Genomic DNA, 24,499 nt, shown 5'->3' on the forward strand with positions numbered 1-24,499 from the left:
GGCAAGATACTTAACTTTCTAAAGCCCAAGGTACCTCCTTTATGAAATCAGGATAATGCTCTTAATTTTAGGGTGTTGAATTAAATGAGTAATGTAAATAACTTGCCTAGAATAGTCCCTGGGCTGACAGAGCCTCTCAATAAATCTTGTTAGCATTCCTTTAATTCCAGAAGCAACATGGGTACCTCATTGTGATGTCATACTTCAGTCTGTTACTCTCGTTTCCAGCTGGGTGTTTCTGACCATTCTTCCCTGCTTTGATCTGGTCTGTGACCACTCTGTGAAGCGATCTAATGAACTGGCACTGCACTCAAGTACTAGTAAACAGATAATGTTTTACTACTCAAAACACAACTAATTATTTTTAAAGGAAATTGTTGAGGATTTCAAAGTCTTACCATATTAGAACAAAGGTGTAATGAAAAACTTCTAGAAATAGTGCCAAGACAATGAGCAAGATCCTTTCAACTAGGAGCTTGACGTTCCAATCAACATAATACCATTTAATGTAATTACTTGTGCCCTATGTGAACCTGTGATTGGGATAAATGTTCTCAAATATTCTAGGATAAAAAGTTAATTTTTTTTTTTTTTCTCACTGAAACCTTGACAATGAACTTGAGACTTGTAAGAATCTGAGTAGATAAGAAGGTAGACATCTGGAGCAGCACTGGCAGGCTTTTCTCTCTTTGGAATCCCCTTACATCATGGAGAAAGGGAAAGCAAGAAACAAATATATGGCTATAATACCTGCTTTTGGAAAGTTCTAGTTATGGCTTTGAGCACAGCTAGTAGAACATGACTACTGGTTAAGAGCTAGTAGAATATGGCTACTGGTTAAGAAAACCTGGTAATATCAGATTGTGACTTTCCACTGAATCTGTCTTTTATCATTAAATATTAGATGGTCTGTGGAACCAGGTCAAGGATTTCTAAGAGATGCTAGAATGGATATGTGAGAACACAGTTAGAAAAGACAAAAACTTGCCTTCAGAGATAACCACCATATCAGATCAAAGGTTTTTCCCATGCAGAGAATTTGGGAATCTACATGTTGTAAATCTTAGCTAATGACTGACCATGAGTACATAAAAGATATTTTAATAATGACAAAATTAGGATAATAAGGCCATGTATTTCACAGAATTACTCTGAGTATCAATTAAGCTAATTAAGTTAAATAACACAGACCACGAAGTCTCTATCCCTGTCTGTCTCAATATCAAGAGCATTATATGACCCAGTTCCAAGTTCTACTATCTAAGATGGGATTTATGTCCAGGATCTTAACTTGGGGCATGCGGTTAAGGAGGCCTCTACTATATCTTGGCACCTCAGTGGATCTCCTACTCCTGGGGAAGATACAAGAAAGTTATGTTAGTAGAGTAAAAATGATCAGCGGCTCACCAAAGCCACCAGCTATCTGTTACCATTAAGCAATTAAATGTGTATTTACTGCCCATATTGTCTGAGATTCTTCAGGAGGCCCTGAGACATAAGGATGAACCAAAAAGGACACATACAGTTTTTGGAAATAATCAGCTATAAAAGAAGCTGTTAAAAGAGCTATACAAAAGAAATACATAGGATGCTTTCTGAGGACAGAGCAGAGAATATTAGCTTCTGCCCAGGAAAAGGAGTAGGGTCAGGAGCTACTTTCACATTTCAAAAACAGTGAGTAAATGTTTCTACAAAGACAAAAGAGTAACAGCTTTAGGGGTCTGGTCCTTCAGGAAGGCTCAGGTAAGACACTGTTGTTATAGTGCAGCATATTTTGAGGGACAGTGACAAAGGACAGAGCTGAAAACATGGACATGCTCTGACATTTGAGGGTCTTGTCTGCCAAGCTAAGGAGTGAACCTTATTGTATTCTGAATCATAAAGAACGCTAAAGAATTTGGAGCAGAGGATGGATAGGATTGTGTCTGGATTTTGTCAAGAACATTCTCACTGATGTGAAAAAATGCGTAGGTAGGCGGGATTGGGGGGGGCAGGAAAAATTGTTGGAAGTTTGTTGCATCAATTTGGTCCAGAAGTGTTGGGGTTTGAATCAAAGCAGTTCAGTTCATATGGAAGAAGTCTCCTGGGAATTACAGTCTCTTGGGTCAGAAACGATGTGTCCAGCCAGAATTCAGGGTTCTGTTAAGGAGGAAGAGGAGAAGTAATAGTGGGGGGAGTAAGTCACATTCTCTGCCATTGTCAACAAGAACAAGTTAATGACACCAGAAATAATTTTTCCGTCCACCCTTCCCACAGTTGGGGCCTCTCCTAAACTGACGGTCTGGCCCAACGTGACAACATTTACATTGGAGTGCTACACGACTGTAATTCCAATGTTTTTAAACTTGGGGTTTGAAAGTTTGTTTTGGCAGATTTCCCTCGGTTTGGGTTTGGTTTGTTTGGCTAGAAAGTGGCATATTCAGACAGGCTTAAATCCCAACCGTAGCAAACACAATCTTCGGCTTTTCGGATTCTATAGTTCAACACACTAGTGATCCCAGGTAGACAGCTCTGGATTACCCGGGGGACATGCTGGCAAGATGAGGGAGTTAGGTCATGAATATAGCACCACTGGCTTCTTGCGGGAGGTGGAGGGTAGGGAGAAAATTATGTCTGGAAATGTGGTCCAGGCTGGACTCTGCCATGTGCTCGTCGTTATCCCCTAGAGGAAAAATATAGCAAATGTAAGGCTTTGGATATACTGAAAAATAGTTCAATTTTAGAAAAACTTCCTGAACCATCACCTATCCATTTCTTTCTCATTTCACATTTGCTATCAAGGAAACGTACACAGGCAAAGCATCCTTCTGCTTTGTGTCTGTATCCTCTGTTATCTTCTGGACTAAAACAGCCTTGTTGATAACGTAAAATATTTTCTGGGTATTTATATGTATATGGCATTCCTGGCTTAAATAAAATGATTACTGGCATTTGATAATTTAATGAATCTTTATTTTTCCTGGAACTGAGAACATTGATGTTGTAAGGGAAATGATTATGAATGTTTCATTAAAAGAAAATCCGGTAATCAAACATAATATAGACTGAAGAAAAGTGCATATAGCTCAGAGTACTGGAGGTATATAATGTCTTTCCGCAAAGAACAATCTGTTTTAAAAGAAATAACTAGCAGTTGTCACCCTGAAGACTCTTGTCCAAAGGCATCTAAGACTGATATATGGATGCTAGAAGCTAAGCTACTTTTGTCTTGGAGGGTGTAGAGCTCTTCCAGAAGCTAGGAAGATCAGTCATCTCCTTTCCCTGGGTTGTGAGGAGTAAATAAAACAATGTATATAAAAGCACATTGGCTATTCTAAGTAAAATACAAATGTTTATGATTACTCTTCTCATCCAAAGAGACAAGAGTTTCCATTCGTTAGAAGGGCTCTAAGATGCTTCAGGAGGCTGTTTCTTGAGGCAGAGCTGGCCATATGCATAGAATTTGGGGGTTTGACTCATAGATGATACAAATGGGTAACCTTGCTTCAATTGCCCAAGGAAAGACATCCGTCTCACTAAGGGGACTGTGTAATGGGACTATAAAACATGCTTGTGGACGGGTCTAGTGAGAAATATGAAAGTTCAAATGGACAAGGAAAATTACCTATTGCAGCACAAGATGCTTGCTTTAAAAATTGCATAGGGGATATCGATCTGACAGAGAATGGCAAGAAAAATACATGGGAGCGGCGTGTGTGTGTGTGTGTGTGTGTGTGTGTGTGTATGGATATTATATTTATCTCCGTGGCAGAGTAAAAAAGGAAAAGAGATTAGCATCTGATATATAAAATAACCCTACAAATGTGATTTACCCCCAGAGCCATGTTTGTGTTAGAGTGATTTAATTATGCATTTAATGCTAGATGTTGTGGTATTCATTTGATAGGCAATCTAACATCCATATACAAACTGTAACTTTTAGATCATTGTAATCAATCCTCTGAAATGATTGAAATGATACTAACTTGCTTTTTTCCCCCCGCAAGTTTTTCACATACTCAGTACCTGCAATTTGAGTTTAAAGGTTGCATTTTCTGCTGGCAGTATCAGGGTTTTTATTTTTTTTTTTAGAAAAATATCCCAGGAAATAGGCCAATTTTTTTAATAAACATTATCTCTTTTTATGCCTCCAAAGAAAGGATCACTTAAATTGAGTACTGTTTCCAGCCTCAGTTTGCAGGGGCAGCCGAGTCTCAGAAAGTGAAATAAGCATCCTCAGGTCACATAGACTGGCTCTGCAGAACCGGAAATGACCTCGATCTGTCTGACATCAAACCTCTGCGCTCAGGAAACTGTCGCTAATGGGTTGTTATCAGCTCAAAGAGGAACTTCTACACTAACTGTGGGGTTCTGTTTTCATTTTTTAAAATGTCCAGCCCATAGAGCACTCTTATTTTTGTAAAATATGATACAATGTTACTGCAAAGTCAAATTGCTATAAAAGTTTTGAAATGCTTTACTTTCTACCCTTCATTCATTATAATTTGATCATAAACTGAACTGTTCACAAACTGGTTCCAATCTCCTTTCAGTAGCATGGACTAAAATTCCAATTTGGGATTTCTTAGATCTCACTTTCTAGAAGTTTCTGGTGTTATTGAATTCAAGATGTGGAAAGAGTTTCCTCCAGCAATGAGATTATTTTTCATCTTTTGTCGTAAATGACATCAAATGTCTAATGTAATTTGAGAGCACGAGGAAGTTTTGTTATCATGCCCCCAAAATAGCCTGACCTGAGAAACCTTCTCAGCTTTAGAAGCTTTCTATTTGTGCCTTGTAAAACAGGGTAGTTTATAAAATGTTTCCATTTTTGCTTCAATATGTTTTTCATCATTATCCAGAATGTAATAGGGGGATTGTAGGGTTTACAGTATTATTTGCAATGGAACGAAGAATCCAGTGTTTTATGCTACAGTTGTAATTGTTTCTCGATTGTTAGAATTCACTTTTCCTTCCAATAACTTGACTGAAATCTAAAGTTTGGTAAGATTCCCCTTTATATGGTGTGGACAAGCAAGAGGACTGAGCGTCTCTTTAGATACACTTAACAGTATTTTAGTAAGTCTAAATTTAAATATGTGCAGCCCACACCCTCTGGTTTTCTATTTCGAGTTGGGTTAAGTATTGTCAAACAGAAATGGTGCTGTTCTCTTTAACCAAATACATTGGCTAAGAGAGGGTTATCATTTATCTAACTATATCCGAGATGGGCAATCTTCTATGACCACAGGGGACAGGAGGAAATTTAATGAGTGCAGACTTCTGGGAGTAAAACAAAAGATCCTGGTGGGGCCTTGGCTGAATGGAAAGCACTTACCCCATGTGAAGGCATTCACAGTCGATATTGTAAAGCGCTGTATGAGGCAAACAAAACAGGTGTCTGGGCTGCATTTCTATTTCCATCTTCTGTCTACATCAGCAGCATGAATGTTTCAAAGCTTTAAAATACAATGAAAGCTAATTCTAAACCATTCGGCTTCATCCAATATAAAAATGGTTTTCATTTTCTGATTTATAAGCTCCTTATATGGGTTTCCCCCCAACAACTACAATTCTGGTTTTGAGGCCATGTCGAGGAAAGAGGAGAAATGTAAAGAAGGAACAGAAAATGATGGTTGTGGAAGAGCAGGGCTGCCTCTGGTCCCCTGAGGTTGAAGTGGTGGTTTTGTGTGGGAGAGAGGTAGGGTGGGTTTGCTGAGGACAGGCGGGGCTCATGAAGGAGAAGCAAACTGATTGGAAGACAAGTTCTACTCCTGGTTTAGGTTTAATGAATTCTCCCTGTGTTTCAAGCACTGTGCTAGGTGCCTTGCGTGGGCTGCGTCATTTGTTACTTTCAACAACTTTATGAGATATTCTCAGTTTCTCCTGAGGTGAGCTGGGTTTTCAGCAGGGGGGTTTAAGAATATTTGGTTTCTTGTATGCATCGTTACCATATTCGCATGCATAATTCATGACTTCTTAGAGCAAATATTGAGGATGGAAGAGATTTTATGCATTTTAAGTGTTCTTATTTACCTAGATAATGACTTATTTTATGTTCGTTCCTCTAGTCGCTGTGAGATCCTCCAGGAACAGCCTTGTCCCTGTTCTCTTTAGAACCCATGAGGACGTATGCTTTTCGCGGGTGGAGGTTTTCCTGTCTAGTGCATGGATGTGTCCCTCATGATTAGAGCAGCACTGCCTCTTACTAGGATCTCAGTGAACATTTCCAAACGAGTAAGTGAGTGAATGAATTTTTCCTATTTTACAGGTGAAGACGGAAAGATTTAATAACTGTTAAGGTGACATGGCTCAGTCTGAATAAAATTGTGCTGCTCGTAACAATTATGTTAATCTACGAGCAACAAGGAACCGTTAATCAGAATAATTATTTGTGTGAATCTGGACTTGAGTAGGTGATCCTGGCCTCAGCGAGGAGAACGGACGACCCTCTGGGGTCTGGGGTGTGGTGGTCAGTGAGGCCAGGACTGAGTGATTCTAATAAAAGAGGCGGTGGGAGATGAGACAGACACCCCTCAGGACACATTGACAGTGGAGGATAAGAGGAAGGTAGTCCCAGATGACCTTAAAGTTTCTAGAATCGGAGATTGAAACTTCACAGGAGTGTCCGGAAATTTCATCTTCAGCCATGACCGAAGTTCAGTCCCCTCCTTGACCGTGGGGCCCTTCACAGCAGGAACGCCAGGTAGGAAAGGAACGAAAGAAGATCTCCATCTGTCTGGCCAAATCAAGTCTGAGAATTGCAGGACCTGTAGGAGTTCAGTCCTCCTCATGTCCAGTTTGAGGAACGGGTGAGAAAAGAGAATAAGATGACCAGTCCCTCTCTTAGGGCGGCTTAAAGCAGCAGCCCTAACTCACCTTCCCTGTCCAGCTCTAAGAGCAAGAACAGATCTGCTCGTGAGACGTTTACCCCAGTTACTCATGTTCACTCTACCCCTGAGGGTCGGTCTGTGTGTTCATGGTGCTTTCCCTTCCATTTGTCGCTGCTTTAAAACACATCATCTTTCGGCTGGTCCGAGTGCAGGAGTGTTTACAATGAATTGATCACAGGCAGTTACAGAGCTCATTGTTCCTTCTCCATTCCCGCTGCTTTGCTTGACTAGCTTTAAAAAAACAAAAACAAAGACCATATCAGCTTTCACTTTTTAGCAGTTGTTTTAGTGATACTCACCCATACTGCATGTTAGATGTATGTTTTGATTTTTAGTAGGCCATAAACAGTTTAAAAAGACTTTTTTTTTTTAGTCCTCATGTATATCTATGTTTGGATCTCTTAGAATTTGTACTAGAGTCATCATATGCCGTATGTGCTCAGATAATGTTGCTATGAGTAACAAGTTCTCGACGGAATAAATTCCTCCCTTCAAGTCAGTGGTGGTAGATAGGTAGATAGATGGGGAAAGAGTGATGATGGATAGATAATGGGAGTTTATAGGTAGATGACAGATAAATAGATGATCGATAGATGATCAATAGATAGATAGATAGAGCTCTCTATCTTTGTGACGCAGTTGGATGGATAGTTAGGTAGATGAGATAGCCCAGCATGACCATTCCCAGCAAATAATTCCTACCCGGTGGACAATGACCTACCTTTGAGGAGGTGACCTGTCTATTTTTAAGATGGTAGGATATCCTTGCCAAAACAAGGTGACCTTATTCTTGTTTCTTAAAGAGCAAACTGTTCTAAATGTGGGCAATTTATTTCCAGGTATTACATTACTCATTGGGAGTATGAGACATCCAGTAAACATCTATTAGCTGATGTGGGACACACAACAAGATATACTTTTGACTTTTTCAGACCTACATTCTGCAAAACACTTGAACCTACTTGAAATTCACTGAAGATTCTAATAAAAATTAATACATATTTAAGAGTCAGATTAATGGTGTAACAGGACTCTCACAGAACTCTAGGAAATCTTCTCTGCCTTTCACAATTCTGTTTTGCTGAGGTATTACTGATTTAAGGTCACAGTATCGGAGCTCTATCTTCTATTGGAATACATTACGTAAATGAACCTTAATGCCAGATATAGCCTTTATTACAAAAGCCTTATGGAGATTGAATTGTAAGAGAATTTGTTTTAGAGATAATATAAGCTTGAAAGCATCCTTGCTAAAAACATTATAATTCTAAGCTCAGTGATACTTTATGCCAATTAATGATTTCGGGATTATTTATTAGGGCATTTCAAGTTCACAGAAAGTTTTAAAAGCCCAGAAAGTGTTTACCACAGCCATCTCAAAAGCAATAGGAATGAAAGCAAAAGGAAATGCTTCAACCACTTTCATTAAGAAGTTTATTGAACTGCTCATTTCAACAGCAGGATATAAACAGAGAAAACAGCCTTTAGAAATAAATATTAAAAACTCATCTCCATAGACCTATAGGAGAGAACAGAGAGCTAACAACCTTTGATATAGCTTAGGAAACTATTCCTCAGCTGGAAATGCACCAAAGAAAACCTTTCTAAGAAAGAATTTTTGTTTTTTTTTGTTTTTGTTTTTGTTTTTGTTTTTTTGAGAAAGAAACGGAAATTTTCTGAAAGCCTATTAAAACACTCAGTGTGAAATAATAGAAAAAATTAAAGGATGCATCATAAAATAATGCAGACTACAAAATCAGCAGGTTATAACAGAAAAGGAAAAATACCACCTCAGTCATGTTAATAAAATGAGAAGTGAAATTAAACACTATAAATAAGATTTCCTATAGTCTTTAAAAAGAAAATGTTTCAAAGGGAGCCATTTTTCTGAGGCCCGTTTCAAATGAGTCCTCTTTCAATGAAATGCTGTCATTCTGCAGCCCAGTCTGGCTTGGGGTCGTGACATGTGGGTGCCGGGCAGTGGCATGGTAGAAAGAATGGGGGTTTTTGAAAAATGAAATCCGGTTCAGTTCCTAGTCCTATTTGGTGTTATACAGCCTTAGACTATCACTTTATCCCCAGGATCTTGGATTTGCTGTCTGTGAATTCCACGAGGACCATTTAGGCTGGCAGTGAGAGCATGGATTTTAGAAGTGGGCAGAACTGAGTTGGGATCTGCCATTACAGCCCTGTGGGTGAGCAGGTTATCCACCAGAGAGGCCTGCCTCCTGGTCTGTGAGACGGATACTAATATACATCACCTCTCGTGTTTGCTGGGATGGCATAAGCTAACTGGAAGTGTTTGATTTAGCACCTGGAACATAGTAAGTGCTCAATAAATCAGGGTCAGTGTGACATTGGTGATAGTGGCAGGAAAGATTAAGTAATACACTAATACAAAGCTCTTAAAATCTGGGAAGTTGTAGGTAAACAGGAATTCTCTTTCCTCGTCCTACTATTTTTGAGGAAGACATAAGGTCCTTAATGGCAAAGGCCAGCAGTTACCATAGCATGTATTACATAAAGATATTTGGTTAGTATCTGTTAAGTGCATGACCAGTTGAATAACCACACACACACGCTCCATTTATGATTGTAGAATATCTTGGAGTGCCTGATCATTCTGTGTCTTCCTTACCGCCTTTGAAAAGTGGTGCAACACCATGAACCCAGTATCACTACTATATTTTCCCCATTTTTCAAACATGGATAGGGTTCCAAAAAGTTAGCATGTGCGTGTCCTAACTGAGTGACACAGCTGGTTAGTGGATCCAGTGTTGATACCAATTCTATGTACTTTCTGTGATCACACACAGATTTGGGGGACGTTCGAGAATTTTGTAGAGAAGTTGTTGCTCACACATAAGAAACAGACTTCTTATAGGAACATGCCAAACTCCCCCCAAAAGGTAGTTCTGGGAAACACACAGCATGGACAGCTCTGTGTCTCCCTTTACAGGAGACCCTAGAGCTCCACGGCCCATGGACCCCTTCCTAGGAACATTTCCAAGGATGTGGACCAAACCTAGCGTGATTCTGCTCACTTTGCACAAAACTGGACAGAACAAAACACGGGACCTGGATGTTCCTTTCATCGATGTCAGGCCCAAATTTCACACTTGGCATCTAAAGTCAAACAAATGTTATGGCGCCAAGAACAGCGGAAAGGGACGGAAAGAGGACACGGAACATAAATGCTTCTGCTTACTGAGAAGGCGGCGCCCGATCACTGAAATTGAGCCAGAAAGCGCAGACAGGGATGTTCTCTCTCCTTCCTTCTCTCTCCTTTGCTTATTAACCCTGGTTGGTTTCTTTTTCTTTTTTTTTTTTTTTTACGTTAAGTCAATTTGCAGAATTCCTGTCTCCTGACTCCCCACTTTCCTTCCTGTCTTAAGCTCTGAGGATTAATGTAGCTGGGGATCAGATGTGAGCCACCAAGGACCACAGGTGGCTTTTGCTTGTAAACAAAAAGCTAAGGTGGTTTTGCTGTTTATATGGAAGTCATTGAGCAGAGCGGTGGGTGGATTAACTAGAAACTCTTCTTCCTGGGAAAGGTCAGACTTGTGCGAGTAGGGAGGGCCCCTTGCAAGCTTGCTCTCACTGCCTAGAAAACCCCGCACCTGCCCGCCCTCACAGCTCCTGGGATACAGGTCATCACCCCCATTTTATTAAAGGTAATTAATAATTATGTTATGGTGACTGCCTCTCTGATCTTCTTAAAATGGAAACACCCACAAGGGGAACACCGGGGCAAAAAGATCTGGGATTTGGAGAATATGTGAGAAAAATCTTTGAATTAATTTCAAATGAGGTAATTATTGCCCTAAATAAATGGTATGGTCTAGAGTACAGGGAACAATTTTTTCAGCTTGCTTGAGGTCCATTCTTTGACGAGGCAGTACAATTATCCTGCAAGTGAGATGCCAGGAGTCTGACGAGGGGAAACAGGAAAATTGAGAGCACCTTTACAGCTCAAGCAGTAATACACCTGGCTTTTGAGTGGCAGGTGGCGTGGTGGGAAGAAGGTGCACTTGACCAAGACCGAGGCCGAAGTCAAATGGGCTTTCTTTTGATCAACTCTGTGGCTTTGGAGAGCTTATTCGATCTCTTCTGCTTCCCGGGTAGGTTGTAGGGTTTGTAACAACACGGGTCATAGTGAGTATTCTGTGCAGAAGCTCTCCATTGGGTCTGGGCACACCTCTCAGGTTAGTCATGCCTCAGAGAGCATCGTTATGTCCCGCTGCAGAAGGGGATGCGTCTAGATCATCCGTCCCATCGGATTTGCTGTTCCCAGGTTGTGTGGCTGCGCAGTCAGCACGGGATGCCATGCGCTCCAGCCACTGGTTTGGCCGAGTAGTCGTGAACTGAGCTGAACAGAATAGTCATGAACTGAGCTGAATGGAACTCAAGGAACTCATTCCTAGCGCTCAGATCCGCTGCTATCAGACACTTTCCACTCAACCAGTGTAGGCAGGCAGAGGTGTCTTAGGAAACTTAATCAATCATTTGCCTGTGAACCTTGATCCAATGCACTGTCTAATTGCCTAGCATGGTCCTGAGACTGCATGCGGATAATGGCAGTGATGCTAAGGACGGCCCGAGATAGTCAATAAAGGCCCTGTTAGTAATACAAAGTGCAAAGAGCCAAGTGTTAGTGAGCGACAGAGAGCACAACATACTGTGCAATGATGATAGAATCGAGCATGTTTTCATGCCACTAGATCAATGAGGAAGGAAAATTAAAGCGTACTTATAAATGAACAACTGATACGTAGGAGAGCTTTCTGCTCTCAGCCTTGATCCTGCAACCTGGTGGAAGGGGCGTTCTGCAGAGACCGACCTGGGCTGCCCCAGAGGGCCCCCCTGAGGATGGCGGGGCACAGCTGAAGCTGACACTAGGAGATCAAAGGAGACCCGGGGGTGAAACAAGACGGCCTTTTGTTAGTGTCTGACTTCCCAGGGCTGAGAGTATAAACAAAAACCGTGGCCTTCACAAAAGCACTACTATTCACCGGCACTCCGAAGACCCTGAGTCCAAGAGTCCCCTGGAATCGAAACTTCTCAGGGGTATTAGATCAAAAACACCACTAAAATCCCTTCTCACGTGTCTTTCTGTCCGAACCAGCTCCTCTGAAAAGGAAACGAGGAATTCTGTGTGCAAAAGGATTGTCTGGGTGTGTGCTGAAGAAAACCCAAATCTGAGGTCCGGCGGTAATTGATCCGCAAACCTGTGTACGGGCTCCCTCTTCCTGCCTCTCTCTCTCCCTCCTTAAGTGCTCAGTTGGAAGGAGGAGAAGATAATTCCAACATCCCAGGCCCTGTTTCAGGAGAGGGCAGGGTCTCTCTCTGCACACTGAGGGCACCTGCTAACTGCTGCGTGCTGAGACTCCCGTCTCCCCCGAAAGGCGGCTGAGCAGGTGGAAGACCCTCCACCTTTCTTCTAGAACTTAATGCGTTCTGCTTCTCAGCTCCAGTAGCTCTCTCCTAGACCTTGGCGGCTAAATAGCTACATTTTCCATCTGTGGCAACCGGATAAACTCTGTTGAATCCTCGGATTTTTCTGGGAAAACGTTTTGAGTCTTCTCAACTCAGCAACTGTGATTCTCAAACTTGAACATCACTGTTAAAATAGGAATTCCTTAAATTTATGATTTAACGATGTGGTTCCGTGAGTCAGGAGGTAGCCACAGAACCTGCGTCTTTATAAACACTCCAAGCGAGGGTCATCCAGGATGTCTGCACGTCACGCGGACAAATGACTCTCCTGCCACGCTTGCCAGGGCTTGCGTCTCTCACCTCCTGTTCTTGCCCATCTGTGTGGACAGTATCGGATTTTGCGCTGCCTCGTGTGGCCTTCCAGCAGCTGAGCTCTCAGTGACAGGCTCTCTGCGAGGCTTCTCTGACTCCGTTGTACTTTTGGTTCTGGTCATGTCTGGCAGACAGAGCTGATACTCCACAATAAAGTTTTGCGTTTTCTGTCCTGTCATATGGATAAGACCAAGAACAGGAAAAAAATGGAAGGTAACCAGGTTTTTGTGATTGTTCTTTTTCTCTTCCTGTTGTCTATCCTCAATCATAGAAGCAAATATCCACCAAAATGCATACAAGCTGTTCCGGAGGAGAAGAGACATCCAGAGAACACAGGTAAGCTGGGCAAATACTAGAATATATATTTGGAAGTAGTGGATGCAGGCCAATTGCCCTGAATTGACTCTTTTAAAAATTCAAAAACAGGTCAGTGAGCGGGATGTGAGATCTCCCCTCCTGTAGCCAGCTTTAACTGATCTTTCCTTGTTGTCTCTTTCCAGGGGCAGTTATCAACGAGAGGCTTGTTCATTCTATGGAGTTCTTTTACTTTCTCTCTCCTCTTGTCTGCATGAGGAAGTGACTCCCGTGTCCCACTCCTGGGATGGACAGGCAGGCTGCCCCTCCTGGGAACACCGTGATTCTGTCTAGGGCCTTGACATCTGTGCTTTGCAAAAGATAGGGACTGTTTAAATATTAACTCGTGTTCATTTGATATATATAGCACAAGTCTTTATACCTTTTATTGATTGTGAAGACTAATAAATAATTGTGGGTAATAATTATATCACAGAAACTGTTATACATTTTTTAGGAACTTAAATAATGTTCTCAATCATCAAATAATGTTTAATTCATGTAAGATACATTTACTACACTGACTGATTTTAAAAGAATCATCCGTCTCTCCAATACTAATTGAAATGAGGACATTTAAGCTGGAAAACCCTTTCTGAGAGCCCTGCTGTTTGCCCCAGCACTTTTCCCCGTGGTTTCATGTTCCCTCTGGGCACTGGAGTCTCACACTGCACGAGATTACAAGGCCTTATTCTTCATCTGTATTTTTACCCTTGCTCTACTCCAAATTAAGTCAATTCTTTGGTATTCCTAATTCGTCGCCTAACTACCAACTAACTGCCGGTGAAGGTAGATCATGAGAATTCTCAATGTTCCTTGCTTTTAAAACTCTAAAAAACTGTGTGATACTCCTTGGGTCTGTTTTCATTTTCACAGAAAGCTCATAAGGATCAAGAATGCATAAAACCAAAGTAGTTGGCTCTCACACAGTGAGATTTCAGAAATTATACTTTGCCAGGGTAATGGCAAATATCAAATTATACCTTGAAGATATCGATGCTGCCTGCTTTTATGCAAAGTTCCATGTACGATATTAGCCTATATGCAAATTAGGCTAATCTTAGCCTACATCTAAAAATTTGTACCCATGTCAATTAAACACACACACACACACACACACACATATGTGTATATATATGTATACACACACACACACTCACTAAGAGTGGTTTTTGGCTTAAGCGTGATCTCTGTTTTTCTTTCAGGTATTTTAAAAATATATTTTCTGTTCCTTTTTAAACCATCACTGTCATCAATGGGAAAGGTCTAGAATGATCTGTGTGATCACATAACTCACATTTAGCTTGATGTAGATCACGTAGCTACATGAGGAAATATTGGTAGAAGTGCATACATGCACAAGCTAGTACACAGGCATTTATTTCCTTGCTCTGTGGGCTGATGGGGACTAGAAGCAACGGCATCAGCACACAAGTGCACCAGATCCCAGGATGCCCCTCTAATTCCATTCTCTAAGGAATGGAGCCAGGGCTCCTGGGAGCAGTGGCCGATTTGGAGACTTAGGAAGGACAGTACAAGATGATTCTGGAACATTTTGAATTGTCAGGAGGTATGGATGTACTTGAGAAAAAAACCAGATCCACATTAACAGGGTACATCAAAGGGACATAAAAGCCAACTGGAAGAACCAAATAGCTCTACTGCAACAATTTGAACAGCAAAGTATCCATAGTGCTATTAATTATAACCCAAAGAATAAAATAAATATTCATGAATACACATGGCTATAAATAAATGGTTGAATAAATTCATAAGTGGGGAAAAAGACAAATCGCTGTGCAGAAGAAATTCTAAATAATTTGTTTCATGACCCCCTCCTTCTTCAAGGAGGCTGAGCATAATTTCCTAAAACATGGGCTGCTCATGGGGCTTCCTTCTAAAGAGCATTTTGTGGGAAGGGGTTTTAGAAAAGAATAACTTTAAGGGTGCCTCAGTGGCTCAGTTGGATAAGCATCCAATTCTTGGTTTTGGCTCAGGTCACGATCTCAGGGTCCCAAGATCAAGCTCGGTGTGCAGCATGGCATCTACCTGAGATTCTCTCTCCCCCACTCCCTCCCACTCTAATCCTCTTGTTCTTTCTCTCTCTCTTTCTCTCAAATAAATAAATCTGTAAAATCTTAAAAACATACTAAAAAAAAAAAAAAAAAAACTTTTATCTCAGCCTTGTGGTTAAGGTCAACACCAAGTATCCTTAATATGATGTGATAAAAAATACAACTACTTGTCTCTTCCTTCTCCCGCAAACACACAATCCCAGTCTAGTTATGGGGAAAAAAAAATCAGATAAATCCTAGTTGAAGGACAAACTACCATATAGCCAACCAGTGCTCATCAAGAACAGTCGAAGTAGAGAGAGTCAATTATCATATGGTTTCACTTAATTGCGGAGCATAACAAATAACACAGAGGACATGGGGAGATGGAGAGGAGAAGGGAGTTGGGGGAAATTGGAGGGGGAGACAAACCATGAGATACTATGGACTCTGAAAAACAACCTGAGGGTTTTGAAGGGGTGGGGGGTTAGGGGAGCCAGGTGGTGGGTATTATGGAGGGCACACATTGCATGGCGCACTGGGTGTAGTGCAAAAACAATGAATTCTGTTATGCTGAAAAGAAATAATAATAATAATAATAAAAACTGTCAAAGTCAGGTATTAAAGTCAAAGTATTAAAAAATAAGGTAAGTCTGAGAAACTGTCACAGTCAGGAGGCGTCAAAAGAGATGGGTTGACCATCTCAAGGTGGTACCCTAGACGGGATCCCGGAACAGCAGAAAGGCCATTAGGTAAAATCTAAGGCAAGCAGAATAAACTTTGGGCTTCATTTAAAAATAATGTAACAACATTTGGTCATAATTGTAATAAATGTATCATACTAATATAACATGTTAATAGTAGGAGAAACTGAGTTTGGAGTATATGAGATCTCTGTTCTAGCTTCTCAATTTCTCTGTAAATCTAAAACTACTCTAAAAAATAAAATTTACTAAAAATTTATTTAAAAATTGCAAACATATCCTTAAAACTTTCAAAATGGAGAAGAAGGATAGCACTTTAGTCCATTCTGCCTCAACCATTAATAGAAAATTTGATTTCTTGTTCATTTGTGATTTTAACTCTTAAAACTTTCTAGAGAGAGCTTTAAATGTGGCATATTTTATATTCCCTGCCTTAACCTGGTACTGGTGTTCCAGAGAGAGGGATTACACCACCACAATATTATTATTCCTATGGACTCCTCTGAATAGGTTTTCAGGGTGTTTTATTTGACACTTCCTTTTATTTTTGCTTTCTTAATTCTTTTGTTATAAACTTTTGAATCTTTTAACAGTATACTTAGCAGTTTAAGCTTCACCAATTAGATATGTATTGAAATTTTATCTCCTAGTTTCACAGCAATAAGTTAAGTGACACAAATTACATTAACTCATTTAGGAGACAAGGCATGATCATCTCCATAAACCAGAAGCTTTGAGATATATCTGAACAATGTAAAAGTTTCATCTTGTTATATTAGACTAGTTTACTAAAACTCGCTTTGCATAGGCAGTTGAGACATTGTTTTTAAGAGAGACCAATAAAAATGCTTTTAATAAACTAAACTTATTACATATATGGTTAATGATTCTACTCTCTAGCATACATTTTTATATTATAAATGTTTTTCTATTAAAAAGTACAAAACAAGAACGCATTGTTTTTAATGCAGAATTATGAAAACATGTAGGAATCTATTTTTGGAAAGCATGCTTTATTTTGCTCTAATATGTTCACATGATACATACAAAATTAAAGTGTTTGATTTCTTTTCTCCTTCTGCCGCCTCTTCTCCTCCTCCTTCTTCTTCATGTGCTAAGAGTTAGGAGATTATGAGTATTTGCTGATTACTCCCAGATTCCAATATCTGGTCTTAAATTCTGATACAATGGCCTGAAGGCATTTTTACTTAGATATCTCATTATCACTTCTAACACTTCTAGTGTTTTTAGAAAAATTTACACTCAGGCTGGCTTGCCTTCTTATTTATGTTATGAGTACCATTTTTCTCGTCTTATTTATGGTTTCTTTCTCCCATTGTTTTTCTTTAAAGATTTTATTTATTTGTCAGAGAGAGAGAGAGGGAAAGAGAACACAATTCGGGGCTGGGGCTCCCTACCGAACCAGGACCCTGATGTTGGCCTTGAAATCCCAGGACTCCCGGATCGTGACCTGAGCTGAAGGTAGATACCCAACCAACTGAACCACCCGGGCCTCCCGACTTTCTCCCATTTTGAAAGCCATTCATTCATCATGGTTGCAAAGATATGATTTTGTGTTTTGTATTTCCGTATTTTTGTTTTGCATTTTTGAGATCCCCTCTATCCTTCTTGAGCTGTGTCACTCTTTAAAGTCTTAGGCCCCAGGACCTTGGACTTGCAACTGATTTTTTGGGGGAGGGGGCTCTTTCAGTATGTTTTGGATCTATGTACCAAATCCTAGATCCCTAAACATTCTTGTGTTGATTTCTGTGATGCGTCCACCTGGTCTTCTAGCCACACCCTCCTCTGACACTGAGAATCAGTATTTCCACTTCCTCTCTGCCCTCCATTCGTCTCCCCTGGTCAGTGTCTTTGCTCTTTAAATTACTGCCTCCCCCCTCCCCCCATTATTTTCTGGATCATCCATTTATCTCTTTATGCCAGGGTATTTCCTTAGCATAATAAACTTCTCTAGTATCTCCTATTTTACAAAATTGTTCTCCTACACTATGTCTTCCTGACATGACTCTTCTGTGCCTCTACTCACCGTCCACTGCACAATTTCTCAAGGGATTTGTTAAGCCTCACTGTCTCTATTCCTCCCTTCTCATTCCCATTCACAATTCAATTCACTTCAATTGGATTTCCTTCATCTCCGTTTTAGTGAAACTGATCTCACTAAAGTCATTAGTGACTTCCAAGTTCCTAGGTTCAAGTGAATACTTCTATATCCAATGTTTAAATTACTTAAGCCACATTTAACCAATTGACCTGTCTCTCTTCTTGTATTTTTGCTTGACCTGCATTTAGTTCACCCTTATTTAATTAGTATACCCTAATTTTACTTAAGGGGATCACCCAACCAGGACCATTCTGAGATACATGCATGAGGTTCACTACTCTGGGCTCTGTTGTTTAAAGAATACATAAACATCTCTATCACTTGAGACCCAGTGCTCATCACTGACCCAAGAGAAATCTGTATCCCAAACATCCATTCTAATGCTTAATACCAATCAGGTTTCACACAAAATCTTCCCATGTCTCTTGCTCAGTATCCTTAAAAGATGACTGTGTCTAAGTATCATGAAATTTTGTGGTTATACCACTGCTGGTGTGGAGATACACACAATGTTGGACTAGTCGAGGAGCTATCTTTTCCCTGTAGTGCTGGATGCGTATTTTCTTCCTTCACTTTCTGTCCCCACACATGGTTCCAGAGGCATACTATAATCGTATGGCACTCTTTATGTGGCAGTATGTTTTTGCATGAGGTAGTTGAGAAACATTTGTAAATTTCAACTATCCTTATTATTCAAATTTTGATGCATGTAGGTCTATATTTACCACATATGAGGCATGATACTTAATTCGTATTTTGGTAGATGGATTTTAAATTCTAAAACTGTCAGTACTCTTGTTTTTATCAACATTGCTGAAGATTTAACTATTTTTTAGATTTAATTATTTTTAATGTGGATGAAGTTTAGCTTAGGTAAATGACTTAATATATTTTGATGTTAAAACTTACATTTTAGGGTGCCTGGGTGGCTCAGTGGGTTAAGCCGCTGCCTTCAGCTCAGGTCATGATCTCAGGGTCCTGCGATCGAGTCCCGCATCGGGCTCTCTGCTCAGCAGGGAGCCTGCTTCCTCCTCTCTCTCTCTGCCTGCCTCTCTGCCTACTTGTAATCTCTCTCTGTCAAATAAATAAATAAAATCTTTAAAAAAAATTTAAAAAAAAAACTTACATTTTACATTTTATGTTTTGAAGATAATTTTGAATACCTACGAAGAAAGATGACATTTAAAAACATGAAAAAATTGTCTTCGTTCTTCATATTTTATATACAAATACACATTTTTGATGAAAATTTAAATTTTTAGGGTTGAATAGCTACATTTTCTTAAGTTTCATATCACTATAAAAATCAAATTATGTGAAAATAATGATCATAATGATTAATTAGTATTTCTTTCTGAAATTGAAACAGAAAAATTATTTATGTGAATAACTATATAATAATCTATAAATTGTGTGTCTTAATGTCATTATTCACCTAAATATCTCAATAATATGGTCTAGTAATCTTCTATGGCCAAATTTCAGCTAATTAAAATGATATTTTTATACATATATCTGCATATAAAGGTATATTTGCTCCCATGTAGGAGCAAATAATATATTTTAATTAATAATTTATTACCTAGGTTTATCATTTTTAAGCACTTAATCATAAAGTTTGTAGGTCTTCATTTCTACTCTTCTCCAGGATTAACAAATTCTTACTTACGTATGTAACTTTTAAACAGAACAACACAATCACCGAACATGTTTAGACTTTTGCAGACATACTGATAAGACCATGAATAAGTTCTAGTTACTCTAGATCCCTACAGTTTCAAAGTTTTCTCCAGTATTTCTTCAATTTTGTGTCCCTCAAAATACTTCCTCCAACAATTTACTTTTCATGAGTTTAGCCTAATCTGTTTTTTGTTGTTTGAAATTAAGGAATCATTTTTGCCTTTAGCAAAACTAAATGCTCCTGGATTTTGTCTTATACCTCACTGAATGCTCTTCCCCGTTCTTTTTTTTTTTTTTTTTTTTTTTTTTTGCTAGCCCTTCCTTGAGAGTTATTTTAGACTTGATTCTGGGCCCTTTTCTTTACTTGTAGTCTCATACTTACGAGATTTTTTTCTAGTCCTTTTTTTTTTTTTAAGATTTTATCTATATGTTTGACACAGAGAGAGAGATTACAAGTAGGCAGAGAGGCAGGCACAGAGGAGGAAGCAGGCTCCCCACGGAGCAGAGAGCCCGATGCGGGGCTCGATTCCAGGACCCTGAGATCATGACCTAGCCAAAGACAGAGGCTTAAACCATTGAGCCACCCAGGCGCCCCGATTTTTTTTTCTAGTCTTATGACCTTACATGCCCTCTAGTGCTGATGACTTCTACACTTACAACTACATTCTGGACTATTCTCTGATCTCCAGATTCACAGTAGGTGGTCAACCACTATGGTCAACCACATAGGTCAATCACTATGCAGTGAATGAACATGGACGCATTCATGAATGCTGAAGGGAATGGGGAGATTGTTAGTATGAAATAGTAGCTGTAGTGATTGGCTGTAAAACCTAGACACGAGATACTAGTATTCAAAGACTACGTAATCGATACTGGATGATGCTGCATCAAGTGAAGCTTATGGACAGAGGAATATAAGCAGAGGCCATTAAAATTGGTGATATGGCATTGAAGATGCGTGCATGTATAGAGTGAACGAGGTAGTGCAACGGGAAGCAGTGGCCCAGAAGAGAGTATCAGATTTTAAAGTATTCAAGCACATTTAGGTAAAGATGAGGAATTCAACATGTATATGACAGTAGGTTGCCTAAAGGGAGTAGCAGTGAAGGATGACAAGGATTTTGAAGCTAGATGTGTTGCAAGACGTCTTCCTGAACCAGACACTTACGATTGTGAGCTTTGCATCAACACCTTGGATGTGTGCAAGGCCAAGGCAAGGAAGTCGGGAAGATGACAAGAGCCCCTTATTAGAAGTACTGTGTCTGACAATAAGGAGTAAGAACAGTATCCCAAGAGCCAGTATTCCCACCTCTTGATCTCGGCATGAGGACTATAGGAGGAGAAAGAGCATAATAGTTAAATGAACGAAAGGAGGGAAAAAGGCAGCAGGAGAGACAGGAGGGGAGAGACAAGGATGGAAACTCCCCAGTGATGCTGAGATAAAGACTGTATGAGTTAAAAATAACAAAAGCTGCTAACAAATAAACTTCAAAATGCATAATGACTCAAATGCAGAGGGAATTCAGTTTTCTCTCTAGTCCAGCCTGAGCAGCTCCAGATGCATGTGAGCATCACATTGGTTCCACATGGTTTTCTGAGGAATCAGGCTGATAGGGGGCTTCCATCCTTAACTTCTAAGATGCCAACAGTCATTCCATCTAAATGACCAATGAGATTATAAAGGAGTGATCATGACTGGAAGGTGTTTACAGTTTAGGGAGTCAGATTTACAAATGTCACCCTTATTTCTGCTGACATTCTATTGACTACAACTCAGTCTCCTGTCTCAGCTAATTGCAAGGGACCCTGAACCAGAAAGCTCCATTGTGTGTCCAGGAGCAGAAGGAACCCTGGATCTGGATGAACAAAGAGCAGTCTCCATGAAGGTCTTTGCCCTCTGAAGTTCACTAAATTAAATAAAAACTTGAGTAACATGCAGGGTTTTATTTTTCTTTTTCTCTCTCAATCCTTTAAAATATTCAGATGTTTAGTGGTTACTATTCAGATGAGTCAACATATTCTTTCTTCACTAACATGAGAGTGCTGTACAGCTATATTCTGAATTTGCATGTCTCTGTTATTCTCTCCAACTGGAAATCTGATTCCCAACTCCATCTGACTAAAATAACTTCCTATAAAAAGATCTAGGAATTCCCACAAGTATAGCACAGTCAAAACCTTGATTTAGTCTCTTTAAAATGGAAAACCATTTGGAAAATAAAAATTTCAGGATGAAACAGCATGCATAGACACCATAATTAAAACAAACATGAAAAAAACAACAATGAAAAGCATTGGTCTTGGAAAATCCAGGAGGAGGAACATGCATAATTCAATGTTATCATCAGTATTGCCAAAGGCTTTGAAGACACTTGCAAGCTCCTACATTATCCCTATAAGCCTCAGAATCAACAGTGTTCTAATGAGTCACATTGACTATTCGACTAACTGACTTCTCAGCAATCATAAAGGATGGTTTCCTTGGATTTCCTGGCATCTTAGCATTTTCCAATTTCCCATTTCTCTACCATCTCTGCTCATTCTTCTCTCTCTTCTTGTTCACTACATGGAGAAGTTGCATTTCCTATACTCTTACCCTCTGCAATCCTATCTCCCTCCTATCTTCAAAAATCATCTCTTTTAGATGTTTCCTCCATTGATTCAACTTATGCCCACCATCTTAGACATCCTTCCACCACCTAAAACTAAAAATGCTTGAGGTAAAGCTATTAACCACCACTCAACACCTCTCTTTCATTAATCTTACTCATGTTCCCTTCGTTTTTGAAATCTGAGTTGTTTTCTGACAATGTACTTTCTCTGTAATTAATCACCAGCCAAATATAATGCTGATAATTCCATCTTTGTGATAGCTACCTTTCATATTTTACACTTATTGCCTTATTATCTCCTGCATGGGAAAGTGCAATAGCCTCTCAATTAACATTCTCATCTCTAAATCTCATATTCATGGCTCACGTTTTTTAATAAAATTAGCCTAAATCATAGATATGATTTTGTCATCCCCATATTCAACACTTTACAGTAGCTTCTCATTATTTTAATGACCTAGAAGTCCAATAACGTTAATATACCATGAAAACTCCACTGAATTTTTGCCCCGAGTTTATCTCTTAAAGTATTTCTTTACTTCTACCTATTTCTTTTTCTTGTGCTTTATCCTTGAACTACTATGAAACTTTGATTTGTACCCTTACAAACTTTATGGCTCACTACCTCATAATACTGTTTAGATTGGATATAGGTAGAACACGCAATATTTTCACAGCAAAATCTTAAGCATGCACATTTTCACAAGCTCATCTTTTCAAACTCGTTTTTATTTTGAGGTTTCCCTCAATGGAAGACATTTTATGGAATTAATTAGGATTTGGCTCAATCTAATCTCCTTTCTCTCTAGGAATGAATGATCTATAATTCTGGAGTGGTTTTGTGTTTGTTTCTTGTTCTGTTTTTATAATAACAGTAGAAGGGGGTTGAATGTCTAATCTTGGGTTATGTGGACCTCACTGGCATCCCCATAAATGCCTTTGTCCCATCTGGCCCTTGTGAGCACCCACTCAGTTTACTCTGATTTCACAAACAATCTGAACCATGGCCCACACTGTTATTTGTAAGCCAGTCCTGCATCCCAACCCTCAGTGCTCTGCAAGCGCTCTCACCCCCTGCCAACATGCACGCCCTTCCTGGGAGCTGGGAAACATTGACTGCTTTCCAGGGGCATTCTGGGATACTAGTGAATTTTGTGGGGCCATTGTAGGCCTCTCGTGCCTGGATACCACGCACAGCACCCCTGAAGTCCATGCACAGTCCGTCAGAGAGCTCTGAGAGGCTGCTGCTTCTCTCATTCCACCTCCAAATAGGAAGTAGGACAGTGTTCTTTTCTACTTTCACATTCTAAAACCTATCTAGATCCTGATATCTCTCCCCTTGGCAAAATTCCTGTTGATGAGGCAGATGACAGGGAATCTATGGCACATACACACGTATTATACTTGGAGTCCTTTTGCATCAGCAAACCATGCTTTTGAAACCTTTCTTTCAGATGATGCTTCAGATTGATTCTTTTTCTTGTTGTATTATTCCTTCTTTGAGCTAGTCGCCTTGTAAGGCCTAGAGTGTTAACAAAAATGGGTTGGAGCTGTGGAGGAGACACAAGAGGTACTGCAGATGAAAAATACTCAGGTTAACTTTTCCAAACAACCTTCTTGAAAGGAAGGGTGTAATAGATATAGAGCCACATATGTAGATTTAAACATCTAGTCTTTGGGAACTTCTGAGACTCCGGCATAAGACCTTAGGGATTTGAGAAATAGATTGAATTAATGAAAAATACAACATAGATCTTCCTACACATAATGGCATTTTTAGCCAAGTTGCTCCAAAGAATCCTAAAACTAAGTTAATTGAGTGGTTGCTCAGTGTTCTATTTTTATTTGATAAATAAAGCAGCTACTAAAATATTATGTTTCAAACCCTGGTAGGAGTTTACCATTTAATTTGTTTCATTCACTTGTAAATGTTCACAACCTATCAGTAGGTGCTGAAATTTCTATAGCCTAGGTATAAAATGAAAGCTTTCAAAGTACTATTTTTCTCAGTGCCAGATATTAAAGTCTTAAATGGCCAATTCTAAGGATACTTGAACAGTGCTTACTGTTTTACAAATACTTTATATAACATGTAAAAAAATGACATTTATTAACTCCCTGGTTATTTTTCTTTATGATTTTTAACAATGTAGCTCAGGATGGGAAGAAAGGGATTGCATTTGAAATCTAAAGTCTACAAATAATTAACTGGGGAAAAACCACTAACAAGAAGGTGAATGGGGGAAACAGAACAATGAAATTAAACCCTGGTAGAGGGAGAGGTTTAAAG

This window comes from Mustela lutreola, chromosome 13, assembly GCF_030435805.1.
Source record: "Mustela lutreola isolate mMusLut2 chromosome 13, mMusLut2.pri, whole genome shotgun sequence".
Lineage (NCBI taxonomy): Eukaryota > Metazoa > Chordata > Mammalia > Carnivora > Mustelidae > Mustela > Mustela lutreola.